The 9489-nt window shown below is 40.6% G+C and overlaps 1 pseudogene; it reads left to right on the top strand.

Annotated features, from left to right (window-relative positions):
- The first annotated feature begins 1345 nt into the window (after positions 1-1345).
- LOC133046636 (BOLA class I histocompatibility antigen, alpha chain BL3-6-like) lies at positions 1346-2026 on the top strand (annotated as a pseudogene).
- Positions 2027-9489: the final 7463 nt, after the last annotated feature.

Raw genomic sequence — 9489 nt, 5'->3', positions numbered from 1 at the left:
TAAAAGACGTAAAGCCCATCTTCCTGAGAAGACTCTGGTTTGCTGGTTTTGATGACACAAATGGCCATGTTGGGGAGCCCACAATGTAAAGAACTGGGTTTGACCTCTAGGAGCTGAGATCAGTTGGCAAGAAAGGGAGGTGCTCTATCGTAAGGTGCAAGATATTGAATTCTGCCAACAACCTGAGTAATATCTGAAGAGGATTCTTTCCCAGGTGAGAATTCAGATGAGATCCTACCTCCAGCTGACACCTAAATTGCAGTCTTATATGTATTCAATTAGTTCAGCTCAGTCGCTCAGTCGTGTCAGACTCTTTGCGACCTGATGGATTGCAGCATGCCAGTCTTCCCTGTCCATCACCAACTCTCAGAGTTTACTCAAACTCATGTCCATCGAGTCAGTGATGCCATCCAACCATCTCATCCTATCGTCCCCTTCTCCTTCTGCCTTTATTCTTTCCCAGCATCAGGGTCTTTTCCAGTGAGTCAGCTCTTTGTATCCAGTGGCCAAAGTACTGGAGTTTCAGCTTCAGCATCAGTACTTCTAATGAATATTCAGGACTGATCTCCTTTAGGATGGACTGGTTGGTTCTCCTTGCAGTCCAAGGGACTCTGAAGAGTCTTCTCCAGCACCACAGTTCAAAAGCATCAATTCTTTGGCACTCAGCTTTCTTTATAGTCCAACTCTCACATCCATACATGACAACTGGAAAAACCATAGCCTTGACTAGATGGAACTTTGTTGGCAAAGTAATGTCTCTGCTTTTTAATATGCTGTCTAGGTTGGTCATAGCTTTTCTTCCAAGGAGGAAGTGTCTTTTAACTTCATGACTGCTGTCACCATCTGCAGTGATTTTGGAGCCCAAGATATAAAGTCTTTCACTGTTTCCATTGTTTCCCCATATATTTGCCATGAAATGATGGGACCAGATGCCATGATCTTAGTTTTCTGAATGTTGAGCTTTAAGCCAACTTTTTCATGCTCTTTCACTTTCATCAAGAGGTTCTTTAGTTCTTCTTTGCTTTCTGCAAAGAAAAGCAACCTACCATAAGGTTCATGTTATCTGCATATCTGAGGTTATTGATATTTCTCTGGGTAATCTTGATTCCAGCTTGTGCTTCATCCAGCCTGGCATTTCACATGATGTTCTCTGCATATAGGTTAAATAAGCATGGTGACAATATACAGCCTCAACTAAGCCATACCTAAACTTCAGGACCATAGAAACTGTGAGAAAGTAAATGTAGTTTGTGTTAAGTTTGCACTTGGTATTCTGGTATGCAGCGGTAGATAAATAATAAAGCATCTATGCACGTGGGGCTGGAGGGGCATCTCCTCCGCGGGTATGGTTAGTTGGTCTACGATTGGCAACAGTTACCTCGCATTGAAAGAGGACCTGTGCTCCTGGACCATGGCAGACACGGCGGCTCAGATCACAAAGCCCAAGTTTGAGCAAGGTGGTATGGCGGAGTTCCGCAGGAACTACCTGGAGGGCAGGTGCACGGAGTGGTTCTGCAGATACCTGGAGAGGGAAGGACACACCGCATCGCACAGACCCTCCAAAGACCCATGTGACCCATCACCCCATCTCTGACCATGAGGTCACCCTGAGGTGCTGGGCCCTGGGCTTCTACCATGAGGAGATCTCTGTAACCTGGCAGCATGATAGGGAGGACCAGACCCAGGACATGGAGCTTGTGGAGACCCGGCCTCCGGAGATGAAACCATCCGGAAGTGGGTGGCCCTGGTGGTGCCTCTTGGAGAGGGGCAGGGATACACGTACCATGTGCAGCAGGAGGGGCTTCAGGAGCCCCTCACCCTGATATGGGAACCTCCTCTGCCCTCCGTCCCCATCATGGGCATCATTGCTGGCCTGGTTCTCCTTGTGGTCACTGGAGCTGTGGTGACTGGAGCTGTGATCTGGAGGAAGAAGCGCTCAGGTGAAAAAGGAGGGAACTATGCTCTGGTTGCAAGTGGTGATGGTTCCCAGGGCTTTGATATGTCTCTCATGGATCCTAAACGGTGAGACAGCTGTCTGTGGGAACTGAGTGATGCAGGATCCTCATTCCACCTCTGAATTGTGACTTGAAGATCTGACTTCTCTTTCTCCAGAAGTCACCAGAATGTGTAGGTGTTCCTATTAGCATAATGTGAAGCAGTGGGGGCCTGGCTCATCCCTGCCCACCATGGCCCCTTCTCACATGGCCTGTGTTCTCTGCCCTGATGGTCCTTCCTGATCCAGCAGAGGCTAGGCTGGGCTGGGTTGTCTCCATCTTTGATTTAACTTCGTTTCCACTGAAGTGTAACGTCTTTCATATCCTACTGAAAATCAGCATCCAAATTACAGATTTCCCCCTACTCTATCTGTGGGTCCCCATCAGTCTTGTCCCCCAGTGTTTGTCTATGTGGGTCTGTTTCCTAAAACTACAAATAGATTTTTAATCTATAATAACATGATATTACAAATTAATTGCTTTTCCTTTCTAATTGTTTGTTTTAGAAATCTTTATATATATGCTTAGGACTTCTGTGTAGCTCAGACAGGAAAGAATCTGCCTGCAATGCAGGAGACCCAGGTTCAACTCCTGGATCAGGAAGATTTTCTGGAGAAGGGAATGGCAACCCACTCCAGTATTCTTGCCTGGAGACTCCCCACGGACAGGGGAGCATGGTGGGCTACAGTCCATGTGATTGCAAAGAGTCAGACACGACTGAGCGACTAACACTACTACTATGCACTACTAATAAATTATTTATCATTACTTAAAGAATTTATATTTCAATTTTAACATATATATATATATATATATACACACACACACACACACCCAAAGGTACATATACAGAAATAATCCATTATAGCAAGTTTTAGTAATAACAGAGGAATGGAAAAAAAAAATCTACAAGCCTGTCAATAAATGTCTAATCAAAAACTGACAGATTATGGTATAACTACTAAAGAACATTTTAGCCAAGGGAGAGAGAATATATATATTAAAAAACAACAACAACAACAAGATGATTCTTCAGCGGAAATCAGTCTGCAGAATATTGTGTATAAGTATGCTAGCATTTGTAAATGGGCAAAAGAATATACAGAACCAACTTTTTATGTGTATAGATTATCTCTATGGAATACATTGAGTTGGAAAAATTTGTTGCTTTTTAGATTGATATAAAGACTAGAGGGGGCTTTTCAGGTGGTATTAGTGGTAAAGAACTGGCCTGCCAATGCAGAAGAATGTAAGAGCCTCGAGTTTGATCCCTGGGTCAGGAAGATCCCCTAGAGGGAGGCATGGCAATACTCCAGTTCTTGTGGGGAGAATTCCATGGACAGAGCGAAGAGTTGTACAGGACTGAAGTACCTTAGGACAGCATAGCACTGAGACTGGAGTAGAGGGTTGAGAAAATACTTTATTATCCATTTTATTTCATATCTTTTGGGTTTTTAATTATGTGTATGTATTCATGCAGCCAGAATGTATGATTACAGGAATAGTAAAATTCTCTGATGGTTAAAACATATTTGAGAGTTTTGATGTTGTTTTCTTCACTTTTTATGTTCTTACTGCATTATTCATTTATTCAAAAAATAAATATTTGAGTGCTTGCAAGATGTTCTGCTACTTACCAGAGCTTTAGGTTCTGAGAGGAATTCGTAGATGAATAATATAAGGTCCCCAGTCTCAATACTTTATAATCTAGCAAAGGAGATCAAAGAAGGAAAAATCCAGTTAACAAGGCACTATGTGGTCAGAAACATAAATGAAGCCCATGGGAAGGTTTGCGTACTTTTACAGAAAGTTCTGTCCTTTGGGGGATGTTTAGGATAAAGGAGAATGCATTTAATCTGATGCTGAAATGTAGATAAAATTTTAGGTGCATCTAAATGAAACAGGAGGGAAGAGGGCAGGATACAACCCTTAAAGGAATGACATAACCATAGGACATGATGAAGACTGGTTAGTACCAACTGGGACCAAGATGGTGGAAGACTCAACTTTTAGTAGACCTTAAGCCTCATAACATGTTTATTATAATACATTAGCATGGGAAATGGCACACTCACAAACCCCATGCCAGTTCTGAGGCTGACTAAAAAAGTGGGTGCTGTCCCAATTCCTAGAAATCTGTGCCCTTTCTCCAAAATAATTGGAATAATCTTCCAACTCAATAGCTTACGAAAGTACCCAGCCCATTAAAACTAACCACCCCATATTTCAAAGCTCTTGTCTTCTGATATAGTCTACACTCTGTCTGTGGATTGTGTTTCTCCTAAGTACTCTTGACTTCTGAGATGGCCAGGGTGTTTCTCTCTAAATGTCATTTCTTACCTGATAGTTTATCTCTGAGTTCTTTCTCTACAAAGCAAGAACCTTAAGTTCACCAGAAACATAAGAAGGCATTTCAAACATATGGCACAGGTGAGTCAAACCATGGATCTGTGGAAAACTGTTAGATGTTTCCAGAAAGAAGGCACATATGTTTTCTGCTAGAAGGCAGAGTTCTTGAAGGCATATAGTGAAAGAGTAGTATAAGGACAAATAGAGTTTTAGGAATGCTTGTGGAGTTCCTTGAAAGTAAAAAACTTTATTTAATAATAAATTAAGAGGGCTGTCTTTTCACCTTACTTATAGTTTCCTTTGTAGTGCAAAAGCTTTTAAGTTTCATTAGGTCCCATTTGTTTAGTTTTGCTTTTATTTCCAATATTCTGGGAGGTGGGTCATAGAGGATCTTGCTTTGATTTATGTCGGAGAGTGTTTTACCTATGTTCTCCTCTAGGAGTTTTATAGTTTCTGGTCTTACATTTAGATCTTTAATCCATTTTGAGTTTATTTTTGTGTATGGTGTTAGAAAGTGTTCTAGTTTCATTCTTTTACAAGTGGTTGACCAGTTTTCCCAGCACCACTTGTTAAAAAGACAGCCCTCAGATTGGGAGAAAATAATAGCAAATGAAGCAACAGACAAAGGATTAATCTCAAAAATATACAAGCAACTCCTGCAGCTCAATTCCAGAAAAATAAATGACCCAATCAAAAAATGGGCCAAAGAACTAAACAGACATTTCTCCAAAGAAGACATACAGAGGGCTAACAAACACATGAAAAGATGCTCAACATCACTCATTATTAGAGAAATGCAAATCAAAACCACAATGAGGTACCATTACACGCCAGTCAGGATGGCTGCTATCCAAAAGTCTACAAGCAATAAATGCTGGAGAGGGTGTGGAGAAAAGGGAACCCTCTTACACTGTTGGTGGGAATGCAAACTAGTACAGCCGCTATGGAGAACAGTGTGGAGATTTCTTAAAAAACTGGAAATAGAACTGCCATATGACCCAGCAATCCCACTTCTGGGCATACACACTGAGGAAACCAGATCTGAAAGAGACACGTGCACCCCAATGTTCATCGCAGCACTGTTTATAATAGCCAGGACATGGAAGCAACCTAGATGCCCATCAGCAGACGAATGGATAAGGAAGCTGTGGTACATATACACCATGGAATATTACTCAGCCATTAAAAAGAATTCATTTGAACCAGTCCTAATGAGATGGATGAAGCTGGAGCCCATTATACAGAGTGAAGTAAGCCAGAAAGATAAAGAACATTACAGCATACTGACACATGTATATGGAATTTAGAAAGGTGATAACGATAACCCTATATGCAGAACAGAAAAAGAGACACAGAAATACAGAACAGACTTTTGAACTTTGTGGGAGAATGTGAGGGTGGGATATTTCAAAAGAACAGCATGTATGCTATCTATGGTGAAACAGATCACCAGCCCAGGTGGGATGCACGAGACAAGTGCTCCGGCCTGGTGCACTGGGAGGACCCAGAGGAATCGGGTGGAGAGGGAGGTGGGAGGGGGGATCGGGATTGGGAATACATGTAAATCCATGGCTGATTCATATCAATGTATGACAAAACCCACTGGAAAAAAAAAAAAACAACAAAAAAAAACACATCTGTGTAATTATATAGCCAATATTAAAAATTTTGGGTAAACATCCAATTCTGCTAGTTAATTGCTATTGAATATATATATTTTAAAATTTCTTTCTTAAATATGACTGTATATTTATCTTGTAAAAATAACTTTCCTGGTATTGCTGATTCAAATTGTATAATTGATTGTATTTCCAATAAAGAATATTTTCTATTGATTAAACAATAAAAAAAATAAATAAATTATGAGCATTATAAAATTTCTATACAGAGTAATAGAACCATCAGCATTTTGATTCAGGGATATTATTCTGACAGTGATATAGAGATGGTTTAAGAGTGAGATCAATTTTGGTTGCCTTGAATTGGGGGTTTTGTTGTTATGTTTGAGTTAAATTTGCAGCAGTTGTGCAGAAACATAAGTGAAAGTGAAAATCACTGTCATGACCGACTCTTTTTGACTCCATGAACTCTACAGTCTATGGAATTCTCCAGGCCAGAATACTGGAGTGGATAACCATTCCCTTCTTCAGGGGGATCTTCCCAACCCAGGGATCGAACTGAGGTCTCCCACATTGCAGGCAGATTCTTTACCAGCTGAACCACCAGGGAAGCACAAGAATACTGGAGTGGGTTGCCTATCCCTTCTCCAGCAGGTCTTCCCAACCCAGGAAGTGAACCAGGGTCTCCTGCATTGCAGGTGGATTCTTAACCAACTGAGCTATGAGGGAAACGTAACGGGGAAACATAATAGAATATTAGGTGACTACAGCTGAAGGTTTCGAACTGAGAAAAAAAAAAAAAAAAGATGGGGGCATATTTGTAAAAACTCATTTGAGGAACAAAATGAGTCATAAAGTCATATTTCTTTGGGGAGAAATTCCCTGATGGCTCAGATGGTAAAGAATCTGCCTGCAATGGGAGAAACCCATGTTTGATTCCTGGATCAGGAAGATCCCCTGGAGAAGGACTTGGCAAAACACTCCATCATTCTTGCCTGGAGAATCCTATGGACAAGAAGAGCCTGGCTGGCTACAGTCTATAGGATTACAAAGAGTTGGACATGACTGAGCAACTTACACTACTATAGCATTAAAAGGGGATGAAAAATTCATAAAGTTCAGTTCAGTTCAGTCGCTCAGTCATGTCCAACTCTTTGCAACCCCATGAACCACAGCATGCTGGGCTTCCTTGTCCATCACCAACTCCCAGAGTCCACCCAAACCCTTGTCCATTAAGTCGGTGATGCCATCCAACCATCTTATCCTCTGTCATCCCCTTTTCCTCCCGCCCTCAATCTTTCTCAACATCAGGGTCTTTTCCAATGAGTCAGCTCTTCGCATCAGGTGGCTCAAGTATTGGAGTTTCAGCTTCAACATCAGTCCTTCCAATGAACACCCAGGACTGAGCTCCTTTAGGATGGACTGATTGGATCTCCTTGCAGTCCAAGGGACTCTCAAGAGTCTTCTCCAACACCACAGTTCAAAAACATCAATTCTTCGGCGCTCAGCTTTCTTTATAGTCCAACTCTCACATCCATACATGACCACTGGAAAAATCATAGCCTTGACTAGACAGACCTTTGTTGACAAAGTAATGTCTCTGCTTTTAGCATGTACATATCATAACGAATTACTATTTTGTACAAACTAGTACAGCCACTATGGAGAACAGTGTGGAGATTCCTTAAAAACTGGAAATAGAACTGCCACATGACCCAGAAATCCCACTCCTGGGCATACGCACCGAGGAAACCAGATCTGTTTAACTTTTAATTTAAAACTGAAATAAATATGTGAACACATGAAATAATCTTACTTATTATTAATGAGTTATAATGAACTAGTAAGCTAATTAAAGTCATTTATTTTTTTAAAAAACAATCAATTTCTCATAGAACAATGAAAATATCTAATATGTGCCTCAAATTGTATTATTTGAAGATCATTATTTTTACACAAAGTTTACATTGTGTAAATAGATTTCTCTTTAGGGGTCTGTAAACAAAGTTATTTTTTATTTCAAAACTTAAGAGTACATGATGGCCACACAGAAATTTTCCCACACCATTGATTTCTCTAATTTTTGCTTAAAACACAAGTATGACATAAATTACTTGAATATTTACTAATTATATAAAGGGAAAATGAACTAAAGGAATATCAGCTGTTAGCAATTTTAGAGTTTCTTTTAATAGTGAAGATAAAAAAAAAGAGAAGATTAAAAAAATATTCCTCAGCCATCTGGGTTAACATTCAAAAGAGATTAAGGTTGAACTTTCAATGAATTTGGTACATTCATTTGCATGTCGTTTTCACAGTATGCAGCGACTTCCTTTTCAACAAAAGATAAGCAGTACTTCAACCTCTATTACTATTATCAGTTTGTCCTATCACACTTACCAAGGCTTTCTTTCAAGGGAAAATGCCACTGTACTTCAGTTTCCCTTTAGAAATTATTTCTGGCTTCCCTGGTAGCTCAGCTGGTCAAGAGTCCACCTGCAATGCAGGAGACCCTGGTTTGACTTCTGGGATGGAAGATCTCCTGGAGGATCGAAAGGCTACCCACTCCAGTATTCTGTCCTGAAGAAGTCCATGGACTAAGTCCACGGGGTCACAAAGAGTCAGACACAACTGAGCAACTTTCACTTTCTGGTCCAGTCAGCTCTGCACACTGTATAAATTATTATTAGGTGAAAGAAATTCTAGGAAGCTTTTATTTAGTCAAAGAGAGTATAGACAGCATCTATTAGTACCAGACACTCTAATAGATGTTAGAAATACAGTATTGGGAAGAAAGGCAGTTCCTGCCTCAAAGAATTCACTGCATACTTTGGTGGTGGTGGTGGTGGTTTCATTGCTAAGTCATGTCCGACTCTTGCGACCCCATTGACTGTAGACCACCAGGCTCCTTTGTCCATGGGATTCTCCAGGCAAGAATACTGGAGTGGGTTGCCATTTCCTTCTCCATGTGTACTTTGGTAGACAGACTTTTATTCTTTTCAAATAACTCCTAACAAGTTAAGGGTTATGAGAAGTAAAAAGTGATCTGTCCCAGTCAAGAATACCAGGGATGAATTGAGGAATGCTAAAGGAGGAGAAGGGGATGACAGAGGATGAGATGGTTGGATGACATCACTGACTAAATGGACATGAGTTTGAGCAACCTCCAGGAGTTGGTGATGGACAGGGAAGCCTGGCGTGCTGCAGTCCATGGGATCGAAAAGAGCTGGACACAATTGATCAACTGAACTGAACTGAAAGTAAGACAAGCCCTGACCTCAACAATAGCATCTATTGTTAGAAAGACTTCTGAAATGAGTTGTTTATATAAATGTTGGTGTCATTTAGGGAGATAGAAAATACATGAGACAAAATTCATGGGAGAGTATTGCATGGAAAATTAGCTCAGTAGTCTCCCAAGTATACTATTCACAAGCTATTCTAGAGATCATGAAATAGCAATGTTAGTAGACTAGATTAAGATGCTAACACTACATGCTTTATTTAATTCCCAGGAAGAAAATGTA

The sequence above is a fragment of the Dama dama genome, chromosome 25 (genome assembly GCF_033118175.1).
Source record: "Dama dama isolate Ldn47 chromosome 25, ASM3311817v1, whole genome shotgun sequence".
Taxonomy (NCBI): domain Eukaryota; kingdom Metazoa; phylum Chordata; class Mammalia; order Artiodactyla; family Cervidae; genus Dama; species Dama dama.
Note: the sequence above shows the minus strand (reverse complement) of the source record. Positions and strands in the feature narration are given on the sequence as shown.